Below are 19265 nucleotides of genomic sequence, written 5' to 3'. Positions count from 1 at the left end.
ACCAAGGTGATCTGGAGCAAACACATTTGTCATAAGTGTTTGCAGATTGAGGAACTTTGGATCCAAGTTAAGGAGTTGGAGTCCAAGCTGCAGATGTTGTACCACATCAGGAAGAGGGAAGGTTACTGGGAAATTTTGCTCCAGGAAACAGTCACCCCCACAGGTTAGATAACTCGAATTTAGTCTGTGATCAGGGACAGGAGGGCGTGGCTGCAGGTGAGGAAGTTATGGGGACCCAGGGGGTAGCGTTCAAGGAGCCTCAGCCTCTGAAGTTGTCCAGCAGTTATGAGGTTCTTGCAAGCTGTGTGGACAAGAGCAGGGACTGCAGGGAGGATGAACGAACCGACCACATCACTGTGGTACAGGGAGCCATTCAAGTGGGAGGAGGAAATAGGAACATAGTAGTGATAGGGGACAGTATAATTAGGGGGATCGATACTGTTCTCTGCAGCCATGAGCGTGAGTCCCGAAGGCTGTGTTGCCTGCCCAGTGCCAGGGTTAATGACATCTCCTCAGGGCTGGAGAGGACCTTGGAATGGGAGGGGAAGGATCCAGTTGTCGTCATCCACGTTGGCACTAAAAATGTTAAAAGGACTAGAAAGGAGGTTCTGCTGACAGAATTTGAACAGTTAGCAGCTAAACTAAAAAGCAGAACCTCCAAGGTAATAATCTCGGGATTACAACCTGAACTACAGGCAAGTTGGCATTGGATAAGTAAAGTAAAGGAGTTAAATGCGTGGCTCAGAGATTGGTGTGGGAGGAATGGTTTTCAGTTCATGGGGCACTGGCACCAGTGCTGGGGTAGAAGGGAACTGTTCTGGTGGGATGAGCTTCACTTGAACGCTGCTCAGACCAGTGTCCTGGTGAATCGAATAACTAGGGCTGTAGAGAAGGCTTTAAACTAAATAGAGGAGGTGGGGGGAGGGTTCTGGAGAGGGGTTACTTACACTTACAGAGCAAAAGGATATGGCAGCATTGTAGGGTAGCTACAGATAATGACACCCAGAGTGTGACAGGAAAGGTCAGAGTGTACAAACATTAAAAAAAGCAGCAAAAAGGGCCAAAGGGGAAGAAATTGTAATAAAGCAAAATTAATGGCTCTTTACTTAAATGCATGTAGTACTTGGAATAAAATAAATTAATTAATGGCACAAATAGAAATTAATGGGTATGATCTAATAGCCATTACAGAGACATGGTTACAAGGAGATTAAAGCTGGGAGCTAAATATTCAGGTGTATAAGGCCTTTCAAATGGAAAGGAAGGAAGGAAAGGGTGCTGGGGTAGCTTTGTTAGTATGAGATGGAATAAGTACGATAGCAAGAAATAATCTTGGATAGGAAGATGTGGAATCCATATGGTTGGAGGTAAGAAATAACAAGGGGAAGAAGACACTGGTGGGAGTAATTTATAGGCCCCCTAACAGTAACTATGCTGAAGGACTGGGAATAAATCAGCAAATAATGAAGGCATCTGAAAAGGCAGTATAGTAATCATGTGACTTTAATCTTCATGTAGATTGGGAAAATCAAATTGGCCTCAAGCAAGAATTCATAGAGTGTATTCGGGACAGTTTCCTAGAATAATATGTTGTGGACCCAACCAGGGATCAGGCGATTTTGAATCTGGTAATGTGTAATGAGGCAGATTTAATAAATGATGTCAGAGTAAAAGATCCTCAAGGAAACAGTGACCATAACATGGTGGAATTTAGCATTCAGTTTGAGAGAGTGAGAAACATAGCTTGGCATTAACTGTGCTAAACTTAAATAAAGGTAATTGCAAATGAATGAGAGCAGAGTTGGCTGGAGTGGGCTGGGAAAGGAGGTTAGCAGAAAAGACGGTTGATGAACAATGGCAGACATTTAAGAAAATAGTTCATGACCCACAACAAAGATATATCCCACTGAGGAAGAAGGATTGTGGGAAGGGGATAAACCAACCATAGTTAACCAAAGAAGTTAAGGATAGTATCAAAGGGAAAGAAAAAACATACAATGTAGCAAAGGGTAGTGGTAAGCCAGAGGATTGGGAAAGTTTTAAAAACCAACAGAAGATGACCAAAAAAAATTAAAGAGGGAGAAAATAAACTTTGAGGGTAAACTAGCAAGTGACAAAAAAAACAGGCAGTAAGACCTTCTTTAAATGTATAAAAAAGGAGAGGCCAATGTCAATATAGGCCCCTTAGAGAATGAGGCTGGGGAAATAATAATGGGGAACCAGGAAATGGCAGAGGAGTTAAATAAATACTTTGCATCAGTCTTCACGGTATAAGACACTAATAGCATTGCAGAAATACTAAATAATCAAGGGGCAAAATGGGAGGAGGAAATAAATACAATAACTATCACTAGAGAAAAAGTACTAGGGAAACTAATGAGGCTAAAGGCCGATAAGTTACCTGGACCTGATGGGTTGCATCCTAGGATATTAAAGGAAATAGCTGCAGAGATAGTGGATGCGCTGGTAGTAATCTTCCAAGAATCCTTAGATCCTGGAAAATTCCCAGATGATAGGAAAACTGCCAATATAACACCCTTATTCAAAAAGGGAGGGAAACAAAAAACAGGTAACTATAGGTCAGTCAGCTAAACATCTGTCATTAGGAAAATGTTGGAGTCTATTATAAAGGATGTAATAGCAGAGCATTTAAAAGTGAATAATGTAATCAAGTAGAGTCAGCATGACTTCATGAAGGGGAAATCATGCCTGACAAATTTATGAGAATTCTTTGAGGAGGTAGCAAGCAGGATAGATAAAGGGGAACCGGTAGATGTAATATATTTGGACTTTGAAAAGGCGTTCGATAAGGTATCACACATAAGGCTAATTAATAAGATAAAAGCCCATGATGTTGGAGGTAGTACATTAGCATGGATAGAGGATTAGCTAACTAATAGAAGGCAGAGAGTTGGGATACAGGGGGTGTGGGGGCATTTTAAGCATGGCAACCTGTAACTAGTGGAGTGCTACAGGGATTAGTGCTGGGGCCACAATTATTTACAATATACATTAATGACTTGGATGAGGTAAATGAATGTAGTATCACCAAGCTTGCAGATGACACAGAAATAGGTGGGAAGGGAAGTGGTGATGAATACACAAAGAGTCCACAGAGCGATATAGACAGGTTAAGTGAGTGAGCAAAAACGTGCAATTGGAATGTAATGTGAGAAAGTGTGAGGTTATGCACTTTGAAAGGAAGAATAGAGGATCTGAATATTACTTAATTGGAGAAAGATTGAAGAAAGCTACAGCACAGAGGGATTTGGGGGTGCTCGTGCATGAATCCAAAAACACTAGCATACAAGTTCAGCAGGTAATAGGGAAGGCAGATAGAATGTTGGCCTTTATTTCAAAGGGAATGGAGTATAAAAATAGGGAAGTCTTGCTAAAACTATACAAGGCAGTAGTTAGATCACACATAGAATACTGTGAACAGTTTTGGTTCCCTTACCTAAGGAAAGATATACTGGCATTGGAGGCAGCCCAGAGAAGGTTCATGAGGTTGATCCCGGGGATGGAGGGATTTTCTTATGAGGAAAGGTTGAGTAGGTTGGGCCTGTGCTCATTGGTGTTTGGGGAAATGAAAGGCAGCCTTATTGAAACATGTAAGATTCTTAGGGGGCTTGACAGGGTAGGTGCTGAGAGGTTGTTGCCCCTTGTGGGAGAGTACAGGACCTGAGGGCATAATCTCAAAGTAAAGGGTCACCCATTTAAGTCAGGGATGAGGAGGAATTTTTTCTCTCAGAGGGTAGTGAATCTGTGGAATTCTTTACTGCAAAGGGCTTTAAAGGCTGGGTTGTTAAGTATATTCAAAGCTGAGATAGACAGATTTTTAATCCGTAAGGGAATCAAAGGTTATGGGGAAAAGGCAGGAAAGTGAAGTTGAAGATTATCAGATCAGCCATGATCTCATTGAATGGTGGAGCAGAATTGATGGGCCGAATGACCTACTTCTGCTCCTACTTCTGCTCCTACTTCTTATGGTCTTATCGTCTTTTATGCTGCAGGAGGACCACATGAGGAGCATGGAGCCTGGTGACCTAGCTGTATGCTTGATGGCCTAGAGAGAGTGAAGAAGACAGAGGAGAGAGCGATTGAGGCACCTGGCCACGCAAAGGCGGGAGCAGCAACCTCAGGAAGAAGGGGCTGCTGAGGCTCCCACACACATTGCCCAGGAGCAACAGTGAGCTATGGCTGGTCGGCGCCTAACGACTCCCAGGGTCTATAGACGTTGTCTGTCATTTTTGCAGATGACCGAGAACCAGTGTCGCTGCCAACTGAAAAGATGGGGGCCAGCCTCTCCTTAACGGTGCTGAGAGCACATTGAGAGAATGATGGAATTCTGTGGCGTCTGCCCACTACATTTTGGCAGCAATGACCAGCACCACTGAGGTGCAGGTATCAATAATGTTTCCAGGGAGCATGAGGCCAGACCATTGCTTTGCTCTGAAGGCTGCACATAGCACAGGGAAGAGGCCCTGGACTGACACACCTGCCTTTATCTTGTGCAGAAAGGTTTCACATCAGAGTGACATGAACACTGCTCCTCACAACAAGGAGCCATAGGCAGGGAGGCATTCTTGGGAGTTTATTGACAATAGTGAACAAGTTCGTACAAGTGATTAACACCTGTGCCCAGGCTGTGCAACGAATTCTTCTTAAATTTCCTAACCCTGCTGCTACGTCTTGTTGCTCCCCGGCCGTCCACAGCATGGGTGGAGGCAGCCTGCTGACTGTGATGATTTGTCTGTGATGACTTTGGCAGGAACCCTCTGGAGGACTGAGACTTGGAAGGCCCTAGCCTGCTTCTGGGGTCCTGCTGTGTGGCAGTGGCACCTCCCCAGCCTGTGGAGCTGGAGCTGCTGAGGTCACAGGAAGAGGAGAGTCAGATGGGCCAGACACTCTCGGAGTCACCTGTGCGGGTGGCCCCAGGGCCTGCATCTGCTGATCCTCCTCCTTACAGGTGCCCACCGGCTGACTCCTTGAGGAGCAGGGGTAGCTGGAGATCGAGCTGCCAGGCACCCCTCTTGTGTACACATTATTGGAGGCCAACTATGGCATCAGCAATGGTATTTAGTCCACGCAGTAGTGCAGGAGCGAAGTCCTGGACCACGGCCTCCATGCCAGTGTTGACCTCGGTGTGTTGGCATGCTGGTGCTGTCACCACAGCCTGAAGGATTGCCTTGCAATCTGAGGAGTGCAGTGGACATCCCTTCCTGATGTTCCTGAGCTTGCCTTTGCAGCTCCAGCAGCTGTGACACTACTGAGTCCAGAGGCTCATCATCTGATGCAGCAGATTTCTGGCCTCCAGCAGTCCTCAGAGTGCTGGACACCAAGAAAATCCTCACCCCCACCTGCTGTGGTTCAGACAGTGCAATGTGCTCACCAGATTGTGTTCCTACGGCTACTCTAAAGCTAGGTCCCAACGAGGTGTGTCTCTGCACTGGTGGAAGGTCTGGGTGAGCGCTGATGGGACTTCAGGGAGGGTGCCTCCAGATTCCTCTCCAAAGATTTCTTCGGGGCTTGATTGGAGGCCCTGGGTCATGGATTCTGTCGGCAATTTGGTAGATATGCTTGCGAAAGCAAGGAGAGATAATTAGTGCATGGCAGTGGCCTGTGAAACAGGACACATCACTCACAACTTGGTTGTCTGATGGATGTTGCACTGCTGGATCCTCACTTGGTAGAACAGCACCAACCTCATCGTCAGCACAGGAACGGTCCAGATTCTCGCTGGCCAGCTGGATGGCTCTGCTTTCAAAGTCCATTGGGACCTTGGTTTCAGGCATTCCACCACCAGCCTGCAACCTCTCCCTCTTGTTGTGTGCCAGTTTGTCCTGCATGGATAGTGATGGACAAAGTGTAAGCAGGACACCTGGCCAGGCCAGATGATAAGTATGCCTGGCCTGTGTGGGTAGTTCCATGGATGGAATGAGGACAATGAAGGTGTGTGTGAGAGAATGAATGTTGATGTCCCTTGAACTGGCAGTGAGTGAGATCCCTGTGGATGTGTGATGGGTTTGTGAGTGTGAGAGTTGAGAGTGATGAGAAGAGTGACTTACTCTGGTGAAACAGATGAGATCATTCATCCTCTTCCGCACTGGGTGGCTGCCCTCTTCTGAAGGGCATTGGCGCTGACAACTGCTGCCACCGCCTCCAAAGCTGGATTGGTCATGTTGCTGGCCATCCTGCGGCCAGTGCAGGGGTACAGGACATCCCGGTGGGCCTCCACAGCATCCAGCAGTCACTCGAGGAAACCGTGGATGGGGTGCTGCGGCCTTTTTTCCATTGCTGGCCATGTCTCCCAGGCAGTGGTGGTGAGCTGGTGGTGATGAGTGCTGTGCTGGAGGCTTCCATTTAAACATGGCGGCTGGCTCGATGCAATTGCGGGGTGATGGTGGGCAGGTGAATGAGAGCCCGCCTGCCATGGAAATAGCATGTTTCCCGGGGATGCATAAGTAATGTGGCAGGCTCGGGACGATAGAGTGTGAAAACCCACTATTGCTGTTGGCAGGTTGAACACCATTCTGCCCGCCCACTACCACACTTTGTGCAAATTTGGGAAAATTCTGCCCTTAAATATCAAGCCTCTTCTCTGGAGTGATTGATTATGGTAAACAAGGTGGGATATATCAGTTCTTAAAACAATACCCTTTTAGGCCCACTGCCAGGCTGGCTTAAAGCAGGCAATAAGCAATTGTCCTGTTTGCAGCCCAAGGCAAAGAATAGCACACTGTCGGGAGATATGGCAATGCCCTGATCTTGGGAAATTGGCCGAGGTGATGGCTGCATACCACTGTGTCCAAGAGAAAACTTAGTTGAGTGTTTCTCCAATTAACATCCTGTTTGTTGTGTATTGCACTGGGTAAGATGAATACGAGCTTAGCTGCATGCAGGCAACCATTATTGAACAAATTTCATTTACACCTCCCAGCATATGGGGCAGTTTAGCAAAATGTTCAGCTCTTGCAATACACTACGTTTCCACCTCATTTAAAAAAAACAATTCATACGTTAACATGTAAAGTGGTACATGTACATAAGTTTCCGAGAATACAAAATTATAAATTCATAGAATCATGGAAGGTTTTCGACACAGAAAGAGGCCACTTGGCTCAACGTATCTGCCCTGGCCATAAAATGAGCCACACTGCCTAATTCCATTTTCCAGCATTTGGTCTGTAGCCCTGCAGGCTACGACACTTCAAGTGCACATCCAGGTGCCTTTTAAACGTATTGAGGATTTCTGCCTCTACCACCCTTCCAAGCAGTGAGTTCCAGATCCCAAAATCCTCTGGGTGAAAAAGGTTTCCTCATCTCCCCTCTAATCATTCTCCCAATCATTTTAAATCTATGACCCTAGTCACTGACCTCTCTGCTTATGTAAATCGGCTCTTCCCATCCATTCTAGCCAGGCCCTTCACAATGTTGTACATCTCAATCATATCTCCCCTCAGCCTCCTCTGTTCCAAGGAAAATAAACCCAGCCTATCCGATCTTTCCTCATAGCTGCAATTTTCCAGTCCTAGCAACATCCTCATAAATGTCCACTGTACTCTCCCTAGTACAATTACATTCTTTTTGATTAAACCAACATCAATAATACCTAAAAATTTAACAGGTCAGGTTGCATACTTGTTTCTACTGTAATCAGATCCAAAACATACATGATTGGTACTTCCAGAATAATTTGCATGTAAAAGAAAATTTCTCCTTAACACCAGTACGTGTTCAACAAAAATGTTATCATTTGACATATCATTATTTTCCTTCCTACATACATCTAATTGACCTAACTGGCTTCTTTCTCTTTTTGTCTGGGTATCATCCTCCATTTCCATTAGCTTGGCTCTGCTCTCTCAGCACCTCTGACTGTATCAAATCTGAACTTTGACTTTGACTACTAGCTCCACTTAATAGACGAGCCTGTGACATTGATTGATTTGTCTTAGTCAGAGAACCTGTCTCACTTTGCTCTACCAGAGGATTCCGTGACACAGGTAGATTCTTTTTGACGTTCACTTTCTTTCCGTCTTTCACTTTGGGTTGTCAGATGAATTTGGATTATAGCAGATTTCTCCTGCCCTCCCTCTGTCAGATTTCCTCTTTCAAGCAAATGATTTACATGATACTGATGGAGTGTCTCTCCAATCTTCACTAGAATGTACCTAACCTCTTTACAACAATTCCAATCACATACTTCTCTTTATCACCTCGGTGATTTTTCACCATGACCTTCTGACCAGCACTGAACTTTCTAAGTTTCATGGAAAAACTCAGCAGGTCTGGCAGCATCGGCGGAGAAGAAAAGAGTTGACGTTTCGAGTCCTCATGACCCTTCGACAGAACTTGAGTTCGAGTCCAAGAACTCTTTCTTGGACTCGAACTCAAGTTCTGTCGAAGGGTCATGAGGACTCGAAACGTCAACTCTTTTCTTCTCCGCCGATGCTGCCAGACCTGCTGAGTTTTTCCAGGTAATTCTGTTTTTGTTTTTGTTTTGGATTTTCAGCATCCACAGTTTTTTTGTTTTTATTTTTGTTTTTATCTCTAAGTTTCATGCCTGGTGTATCATGACTCATCTTCATTTTGTCTTGCTATTTTCTTACTCTGCTTTTGACATCAGGCTAAAGTAAACTTTGTCCTAGGAGCATGTTTAAACACTAACATGCAAAGGTAAGCAACTTATTGTAGTTTGTGGGGTTATTCTGTAAGAGAACAGAAAATTGTCTAGTCTGCGTAGAAGAGAAACATGGAAATTACTGTCTAACTTGTCACCTAGCAAATACCCCTACAAAGACCTCTTTACAATCTATACACTTCTTTCTGCCACACCATTCGATGCTGGCTGATGTGGTGATATTAAAGTTTGTTTGAAACCATTCTTGCTCAGAAATATTTCAAACTCTTCTGACATAAACTGTTGAGCATAATACGACACCAACACCTCTGGCAACTCATAAAATGCAAACCAACTTCCCAAAACGTAAAACAAAAACAAAAATAACTGGAAAAACTCAGCAGGTCGGACAACATCTGTGGAAAGGAAGACAAAGTTAACATTTCGACTCCGTATGACTCTTCATCAGAACTAAAGAAAAGTAGAAATGAGGTGAAATATAAGCTGGTTGAGGGGGGGTGGGACAAGTGGAGCTGTATAGAGGACCAGTGATAGGCGGAGGCAAAGAAGAGATTGCCAAAGGTGTCATAGACAAAAGGACAGAGGGGTGTTGATGGTAGTGATATTAGCTAAAGGATGTGCTAATGGTGGCATTAAGGGTGGAAAGCAGGACGAGAAAGTGACAGATAGCCCTACTGGGGGTGGGGTAGGGGGAGGGATCGAAATAGGCTAAAAGGTGAAGACAAAACAGGGGATGGAAATAAATTTTAAAATACTAATAGAAATAGGTGGGAAAAGAAATTTTTTAAAAAAAATATATAACTTATTAGAAAAATGGGAGATCGGAAAGCGGGTGGGGATGGAGCAGAGAGTTCATGATCTGAAGTTGTTGAACTCAATATTCAGTCCAGAAGGCTGTAAAGTGCCTAGTCGGAAGATGAGATGCTGTTCCTCCAGTTTGTGTTGACCTTCACTGGAAGAATGCAGCAGGCCAAGGACGGACATGCGGGCATGAAAGCAGGGTGGAGTGTTGAAATGGCAAGCGACAGGGAGGTCTGGGTCGTGCTTACGGACAGACCAAAGGTGTTCTGCAAAACGGTCACCCAGTTTGCGTTTTGTCTCTCAAAAGTAGAGGGGACCGCATTGGGAACAGCGAATGCAGTAGACTAAATTGAGGGAAGTGCAAATGAAGGGCTGCTTCACGTGAAAGGAGTATTTGGGCCCTTGGAGAGTGAGGAGGGGGGGAGTAAAGGGGCAAGTGTTGCACATTATGTGGTTGCATGGGAAGGTGCCGTGGGAGGGGGTTGAGTTGTAGGAGGTGATGGAGGAGTGGACCAGGGTATCCTGGAGGGAATGATCCCTACGGAATGCTGACAGGGGGAGTGAAGGGAAGATGTATTTGGTGGTGGCATCATGCTGGAGTTGGCGGAAATGGCGGAGGATGATCCTTTGAATGCGGAGGCTGGTGGGGTGATAAGCAAGTACAAGGTGGACCCTATCATGGTTCTGGGACGGAGAGGAAGGTGTGAGGGTGGATGCACGGGAGATGGGCCAGACACAGTTGAGAGACCTGCCTAAGCTGTTTTCTAAGCTGTTTTTAAAACCTAAATAGTTTTGGCACTTGTGCTATTGGGCATACATTCAACATTCATCCACTTACTATAGCTATTTACCAAATCAAGGTACACTTGCCATTCTACTACAAAGAAATTGACATGTACTCGTTCTCATGAGTTTTGTGTTTGACCATAAAAGGAACCTTGGTTGGATCATTTCTCATGTTGAGACACACCACAAATTTTCACCAACTCTTCAACATCTCTTTCTTTGGATACCAAAATAGCTCCTTGCTACTGCTTTCTTACAGGCTATCCCAGTGTGCTCTTGATGAATTTCCTCTAACAAGCTCTCTCTAAACCTCGACAGAATAATGAGTCTTGATCCCCTTAGGAGACAGCCATTATCTACACTCAGTTAATTTCTATCTGTAAAATACTCCTGCAATTTTTTATCATCGCACTCTTTAGGCCAGCCATTCATAACATAATTGAGCACTTTACAGAACATCACATCCTTGTGAGTTTCTCCACTAATTTCTCTGGCAGACACTGCCATGTCATGTGTATTAAAGTAATTCTCAGGTAACTCACTGGCAAGAAATGAATCAGTCTTCATGGAAAATCTTGAAAGAATGACCGTATTTGCATGAACTGCTGACTTGTGATATTTAATATCATACTGATGGCTCATTTTATCATTAGTCCTTTATAGCAAGTGGGTCATTTAGTCCTCCTTCCTCAAAAACCATTTTGTGCTCACTTAGCAATTCCTCAATGCCTGACGTACTCTTACTGATACTCACTGTGAATACCTCAGCTCAATTTAACCATATTTTTGTAAGCCAATTCCTTCCCATCAAGGAGATTTTATTCCCACATACTACTATCATTGGCAAATAATAGAATGTATCATCATATTTTACCTTAACACTAACTTTACCTAACACTGGTGTGATGGCCCATGTACTTTTGAGGAATAACCTAGATTTTATATTGGGGAGATGTTCCCTTTAAGAGCTAAGTTTCTCTAGGAGATGATTTCTGGTAAATCACATGGTTTCCAGTAACTGATCATGTGACCAAGTTGCCTGGTAGATAAACAACAGAATAGCTAAAGGTCAACAAGAAGTTAATTATAGGGGGAGTAGATTGTGGTTATGGCTATGGTCAAGCAGGGTTTTAGTTTTAGCTTAGAATAGTTTGCTGGAGAAAACATCTATTTCAAACGGAATTCAGTTCAAATTCCGTGTGCTGCCTCTTGTTAACTGAAGGAATCTTAACATTCAGTTGGACCTCTGGGATAGCCAATCTGAGAAGAAAGAGAAAGAAAATTTCTAGGATTCAAAGCTCCAGAGTTATAAGGAATACTAGAGCCAGGCGCGTTCTGACCCAAGGGGGCTACACTTATGACGCTAACAGCACCTGTGTTGAATGGTGAACCTGCAACCATGGTTCAGTTGGAGGAGAAAATCTGCTGGAAGTAAATGTAAGGCCCAAGAAATCGCAGTACTTATACAAATCTTTGAAACAGCGCACAGACCAAGTGGTTAATCTTCCAGTTTCAGATAAGGACCAGACTTTTGGGGGTGTAAGTCAAATTGTTATAGAAGGAAAGTTGTGTTAAGAAGTTTGACTTAAAGTATAATTAACCGTGTTCATTGTACTTTTAATATCTTTAACGTAACCGACTAAGATAGAGTGTAATTATTAGTATTAATGTTCTTTGATTTTTGTTTAGTAAACTTCTTTGATTTAAACAGCGAACCTTGTGCCTTCATTCTTTCAGTAAATACTTGGGTTTCAGATTCTAAAAAAATAAATAAATGTGTCACCGGTCTCCACGGAGATCATAACACTGGAATACTGTTATTAGAACAACTAGACAGTTTCACACCCATGTTCTGTAAGGAAATGTCACTTAGGGTCTTCTTGGGTTCTCCTCCCGAGATAACAGACATGGCTGCAGCTGTATGAACAATGAAAGTAAGTTGTAAATCTGCAACTTCCATTTTTACTGTGGTGCACAACTTCATTTCCTATTACTCTCACCATATATATGCTGTTTTTCTTGCTCTATCACTGAGTACAACTCCTGATCTTATTGTTTGATAACATCAACTTCTGTTTTCACATCTATTACATGTGCTTTTGAGGATTTGCAGACTCCTGAACTAGCTTTAGATCTACCGCAACCTCGACCTGGAGCTTTACAACAACCTGGAGCATTACTGTTTCGTCTATTCCTGAGTACCATCTGCATATGACCGACTTACTCACAGGCATAGACCCTTGACTGGAAATGGGGATTTTTAAATGGTTGGTGGCTACCATGGTAGCATCTAAATTTCTGACTTTTACATTGTGAACTTGGCTGCTGTGGCCTGGATCCCACTGAAATCCACTGGACCTTCCCAGCCAGCTCAGGAAAAGAACTCCCTTGCAATTTGCAACTATCTCCTTCTGCCATTTCCATAGCCAGGGCCTCATCACAGGCTTCATTTCTTGTCAGCTTATTGCCTTTGCTCAAATGCTTGGCAAGGATTTTTTTTTGTTCTTTAGGCCTCCTACAAATGTGCCTCCAAGGTTGGTTTTTAAGTTTGCACCGGACCCACAAAGGTGAGAGAATTTCTTTAATTTGTGAATGTAATCATCAACAGTCTCACTTGACAACTGTTTCCTTTCATGGAATGCAACTCTCAGCGCAAACCCATTGCATTGTGTCTTAATATTAGTCCAGAATCTCATTATTTTCAGAATAGTTCAAAGTACAGGAGTCTCGAGGGCAACATTGGTTAGACAACACCTCAAAAGCACCTGGCCTTGTCATGGTGAGGAAAAGATTTACTTTATTCTCATCTCCTATTATATTGGTTTTCAGCCAGATGTGTACCCTTCATTCTTAATGACGCTAGTCTTCTTTGTTAGGGTTGAATTCACCTTTTGGCCCCAAATATACCATTTTCGCATTATGTACCGTGCTGTCTCACTGTGTGCCTGAACATGATGTGTACACATGGAACAATCTTTCAAATCGCTGACATTTCCTCAGAATCAATTTTAGAAGTTCCAAAAAGTGTGTCACAATGTTCTTCAGTTCTTAATTTCTCAAATAAGGTATAAAAATGAACTCCACCACATCCTTGTTGCGATCTTTCCATAATGCATTGCACTCAAGGCTAATGCATATTCAACTGCAGGCAGCCATATTAAGTCCCCATATTCCTAATAAAGAATTTTATAAAAACTTTATTTACACCTTCCCTAAAAAGAAGGCAGCAGAGAGGTCAAATTAACAAAATGTTCAAGTCTTGCAATTAACTAGACTGGTAACTTTATTGCCACTAGATGGTGCAATGTGCACAAGATTTTGTTCAAATGTTATTTACAACGAGAAAATGATTTCAGAAAAGCATAAATTTATATGATACATATTCAATTTACAAGTCCACTGGAATTTTTCTCTTTGCCAAAAAATTGCAAATTCCTCTAAACCAATAATTTATCATGATTTTTTTTTCAGTCCGGACAGCATTTAATTTAATTTTTAAAAGTCTTACATATTTCTTGGTCTTAATGATAAAGCCCACACCCTAAATGGAGAGACATTAGAGACCTGATTTATATGCAGATATTCATCTGTTTATATATGAGTGAATCTCCTATGATATTGCTTACACTCAGTTGCAGGATATCATTTATATCTTCCCAGTCTCTGTCATTCTTCAGTTGCTGGTAGTTCACTAACCTCTGGCTCTTTCCCTCCCATGCTATCACCTCTTTTCATTTCTTGTACAGCTCCCCATTATTTTCCCTTGGCACCCTGGCAATTGCTTTTTGCATCTAATTGATGCGTTGGCCAACTAATTGCAAGAGCGTGGGGGCAAATCATGTAATGAAACCTCCAGAATCGCATTTAACCACAGTTGGCAAACCTAAGCTTGTGTGACAGGCATTTTTTCTAGTATGTAACTCCACTGTATTAATTTACCTACTTACCAGTAGGAATACAATACTTATTTATTTTGCAGCAAACAATGAAAAATATATTATCTACATCATCACTGAGAGGATCTTTTGCAAACTACTTTCCAAATCCTTTCAGTGCCTCTACCACTTTTTTGTTGGCCACATTTCAAGCATTCTCCCTCAGTGTCATCACACATTTCTACATCACATATGCTGCTGGCTAGTTCAAAAGTTCCTATTTATATATTAGCTAATCAAAATTGAATTAGACACTGAACAAACAAAGAAAATATAAAGTGAGTACTTGGACTTCCAATGAAAAGCTACTAAGGATGTATGGAAACAGCAAATAAAAAGTCAGCAAAAGCTACTAATAAAAAGGGAACCAATAAAATTGTTCCACATATTTTGAAAATCTTTTTGGCATTTGGAAAATTACTTACAAATAAGGCTTTTAACTGAATAAACACATGAAGTACACAATACCCAAGAAACTCACTGACCATCAACCGTCAAATTGCATGAGTTCTTTTGAAAATGTATTCAAGAAATTTCCCCCTCCCAAGGGCTCTGTTAGAATCTCAGGACTTGAGTTTTGTTGCATGCCTGGAATGTATTTAGTTGGCTCCGGCTCACAATAATTTTGGGGCCACCTCAACTGCCCATCCTGAGTTGCTCTAGAATGTGACGGAGGGTCTCCTCCTGGAACTGCTGCAGTCCTTAATGCAAGATGCTCCCACACTGACATTAGGTAGGGAATTCAAGAACAATGGGTAGAATTTTCCCAAAATTGCACCACGTGCAGTAGCGGGCGTAAAATGGAGTCCTACCCACCGATGAAAATGGCGGGTTTTCACACCGCATTTTCCCGAGCCAGGAAACACAGCATTTCCATGGTGGGTGGGATCTCATTCGCCCACTTGCCATCATCCCGTTGTTGCAACACGCCGGCCACCAACTTTAAAAGGCAGCCACCAGCAAAGTGCTCATTGCCACCAGCTCACCACCACTGCCTGGGAGACATGTCCAGCAAAGGCAAAAAGACTGCAGCCCCCTCGCTTCAAAGACGGGTCCCTCGAGCGACTGCTGGATGCCGTAGGGGCCCGATGGGATTTGCTCTATTCCCGCTCTGGCCACAGATTGGGCAGCAAAGTCACCAACCCAGCTTGGAAGGTGGAGCCAGCGGTGGTCAGTGCGAGTGCCCTGCAGAGGAGTTCAGCCACACAGTGCCACAAAAGGATGAATAATCTCGTCCATTCCTTCAGGTAAGTCACTCTTTTCATCCTCCCAACTCACACACTCACAAACCCATCACACATCCACAGGGCCCTTATTCACTGCCAGTGCATGTGACATCACCATTCACTCTTTCACACTCACCGCAACTGTCCTCATCCCATCCATGGGACCACTCACCACCCACACAGGCCAGGCATACTTATCATCTGGCCTGGAAGGAGTCCTGATACACTCTCCCCATCTCTATTTATGCAGGACAAACTGGTTCACAACAGGAGGGAATGGTCGCAGACAGGTGGAGGGATGCTGGAGATCAAAGCTCTAACGGAATTTGAAAACAGAGCCATCCAGCTGGCCGGCAATGACCAGGATCGGTCCTGTGCTGACAGTGAGGTCGGTGCTGCTCTACCAAGTGAGGATCCAGCAGTGCAACATCCAACAAACAACCATGCTGTGAGTCCTCTTGCACAGGCCACTGTCATGCACTAATTATCTCTCCTTGCTTTCATTGGCACATCTGCCAAACAGCTGACAGAGTCCATGACCCTGGGCCTCTAGTAAAGCTCTAAAGAAACCTCTGAAGAGGAATCTGGAGGTACCCTCCCTGAAGACCCATCACAGCGCTCATCCACACCCTCCACCAGCACAGAAACGCACACCTCGGTAGGACCTAGCTTTAGAGTAGCCTCGGGATCACAAATTGGGGAGCACATCGCACTTTCTGATCCACACCAGGCAGAGGTAAGGACTTCCCAGGTCCCCAGCACATGGAGGATTGCTGGAGGCCAGAACGTCACTCAGTCTGAGTCAGATGACGAGCCTCTGGACTCAGTCATGTCAGTTGCTGGAGCTGCAAAGGCAAGCTAGGGAACAACAGGAAGGGATGTCCGCTGCACTCCTCAGATTGAAAGGTACAATGGAGGAGTCCATCTGTCTTCAGGCTGAGGTGATAGCGCCGGCATTGCAACACACCGAGGTCAACACTAGCAGGATGGTGGCTGCGATGGAAACCTTGGTCCAGGACGTCACTCCTGCACTGCTGCGCAGGCTCAACTCCATCGCTGATGCCATAGCTGGCCTCCAACAGTGTGTAAGCGAGATGGGTGCTGGGCAGCTCGATCTCACTCCAGCTACCTCTTCCACTCATGGAGTCAGCCAGGGGTCTTCGGGCACCCATAGGGAGGAGGATCAGTAGGTGCACACTCCAGGGCCATCCACCCAGGTGACTCTAGGAGTGACCGGCCCATCTGACTCCCCTCATCCTGTGACCTCCACAGATCCAACTTCACAGGCTGAGGAGGGTGCCACTTCCACACAGCAGGACCCCGAAAGTAGGCTGGGGCCCTCCAGAGGACACCCGTCAAAGTCATCACAGACAGCGCGTCACAGTAAGCAGGCTGCCTCCACCTCTGCTGTAGATGTTTGGGGAGCACCAAAACGTAGCGGCAGGGTTAGGAAAGTTAGGTAAAAATAGTTGCACAGCCTGGCCATGAGCGTTAATCACTTGTACATGCTCTTCACTATTGTTAGTAAACTCCCAAGAATATCTCCCTGCCTGCGCTCCTTGTTCTGATGAGCAGTGTTTGTGTCACTCAGATGTGAAACCTTTCTGCACAAGATAAAGGCAGGTGTCTCAGTCCAGGGCCTCTTCCCTGTGTTCTGTGCAGCCTTCAGACCACAGTGATGGCACAGCCTCACACTCCCTGGAAACATTACTGATGCCTGCACCTTGGCAGTGCTGGTCATTGCTGCCAGAATGTAGTGACCAGGATCCACAGAGTTCTCTCATTCTCTCTGTGTGCTCTCAGCACTTTTAAGGTGGGGCTGGCCCCCATCACACCAGCACCTGTGACCAGTGATGCTGTGCACCAACTCCTGAAGGGCTGAGGTACTGAAGGCGGACACAGCATCAGATGCGTCTAAAGTTTCATGGCTGTGTCTCTGGTATAGCCCTGATCATGGAGCGCAAGTGAGCTGCCCTTGGCCAGACAGGAGTCAGACATCCTCAGAGACCACGTGAAGATCCATGGAGTGTCCTCACTGCATGTCATCATCATCCTCCTGCAATCAAGCGACTATTGGGGCCTCCACTGCATCTCCATGCCAGGAGTATTCTCACAAAGAGTATTGGCGCTGCCATAAGCCAGACTGGAGTCAAACATTCACAACTGCAATGTGAGGATCTACGGGGACACGTTGCTGCATGTTGTCATCATCGTCCACAAATCTGGCAGCTATGAGGGCCTCCTGCCTCAGCTAGCCAGTGTGAGAACCTCATCCCTGTCATCGTCACCACCGAGGACCCTCTCACTCTCATCCTCATTGGCGTCCTCCTCATTGGAGGAGATGTCCTGCTCCTCCATCTCCTCCTCAGCCAGCTACTCTCCCCATTGCAGTGCCAGGTTGTAAAGGATGCAGCAGACGATGATGTGTGACACCCTCTGTGGACTATATTGCAGGGCTCTACCAGGTCGGTCCAAGATCAGAACCGCATCTTCAGCATCCCGAAGGTCTGCTCCACCAAGTTGTGAGCTGCAGCATGAGTCTCATTATACCATCGCTCTGCTGCAGTCTGAGGCTGCCACACGGGTGTCATCAGCCACGGCCTCTGTGGGTAGCCCTTGTCCTCAAGGAGCAAACTCTGCAGCCTCTGTGGACCCTGGAAGACTCCAGGGATTTCTGACCGACTCAGGATGTAGGCGTCGTGCACACTCCGTGGAAACCATGTGCACACCACAGGATGTGTTTCTGGTGGTTGCATCAGCTGCACGTTCAGTGAGTGGAAGCCCTTGCAGCTGATGAAGTCCACCGAGTATAACGATGGAGACCTGAGCACCACATGAGTGCATTCAAACACACTCCCGAGGTCAGGGTGAATCCAATGGCCCTTGTATCCTGGCTGTGCTGGTCCCAGGTGAAATGTACAAAGTTGTGTGCCATGGAGAAGATGGCATCCGTGACCTCATGGATGCATTTGTGGGGGGCAGATTGTGAAATCCCACAGATGTCACCTGTGGAGTTCTGAAAGGAGCCACTGGCATAGAAATTGAGCACCGCAGTCACTTTCACAGCCACTGGCGGTGGATGGCCTCCATGTCCCCTTGGCGCCAAGTCCTGCAATAAGAGGCAGATGTGAGCTACCAGGTCCCTAGACATGCACAGTCATCAGCAATACTGGTTCTCAGCCATCTGCAGGAATGGCGGGTAGCGTCTATAGACCCTGGGTGTCACTAGGTGCCAACCAGCCACGGCTCGCTGTCACTCTTGGGCAGCTTGTGCAGGAGCCCCTGCTGCCCCTTCTTCATGAGGTTGCTGTTCCTGCCACAAGTTCATGCGCAGCCAGGAGCCTCAGTTGCTCTCTCCTCTGTCTCTACGGTCTCAGGCACATAGTAGGCCATCAGGCACACAGCTGGGTCACCAGGATCCATGATCCTGATGTGGTCCTCCTGCAGCATAAAAGAGAGAGAGACATGGTTATCATGGCTGTACTTAGCACCTTTCCTGGCCTTGTGTGACCGCCCCTTAACGCTTCCCGGAGAGTGCTGGTCACCCCTCGGATGGCCAGAGATGAGTGCGCTGCATGGCTGCCCTGTCAACCTGTGACATGGGGGACACTGGTCCAAACCAGGATGCTGAGATTGCAAGGGGCTGTGAGCACCTCCAGCAGTGACTGCTACATGGCCAGCATTGGTGAGGAGATTGTACAATGTGTGCAGTCCAACTGCTCCGCGGTCCAATAAGCTGGTGGAAGACTCGAAGTCTGTGCTGGGGGGGATGGGGGTTGCAAGGTATGGAGCACTTGGTGGCCCTTTGGTGCCTCCGTGTTGTTTGCATGGGTGGGCAGGCTAGGTGCCTGACCCCAATCATACCACTGTGGC

This window comes from Carcharodon carcharias, chromosome 7, assembly GCF_017639515.1.
Source record: "Carcharodon carcharias isolate sCarCar2 chromosome 7, sCarCar2.pri, whole genome shotgun sequence".
NCBI classification, from domain to species: domain Eukaryota; kingdom Metazoa; phylum Chordata; class Chondrichthyes; order Lamniformes; family Lamnidae; genus Carcharodon; species Carcharodon carcharias.
The sequence above is the reverse complement of the archived record's forward strand: the minus strand, read 5'-3'. Positions refer to the sequence as shown.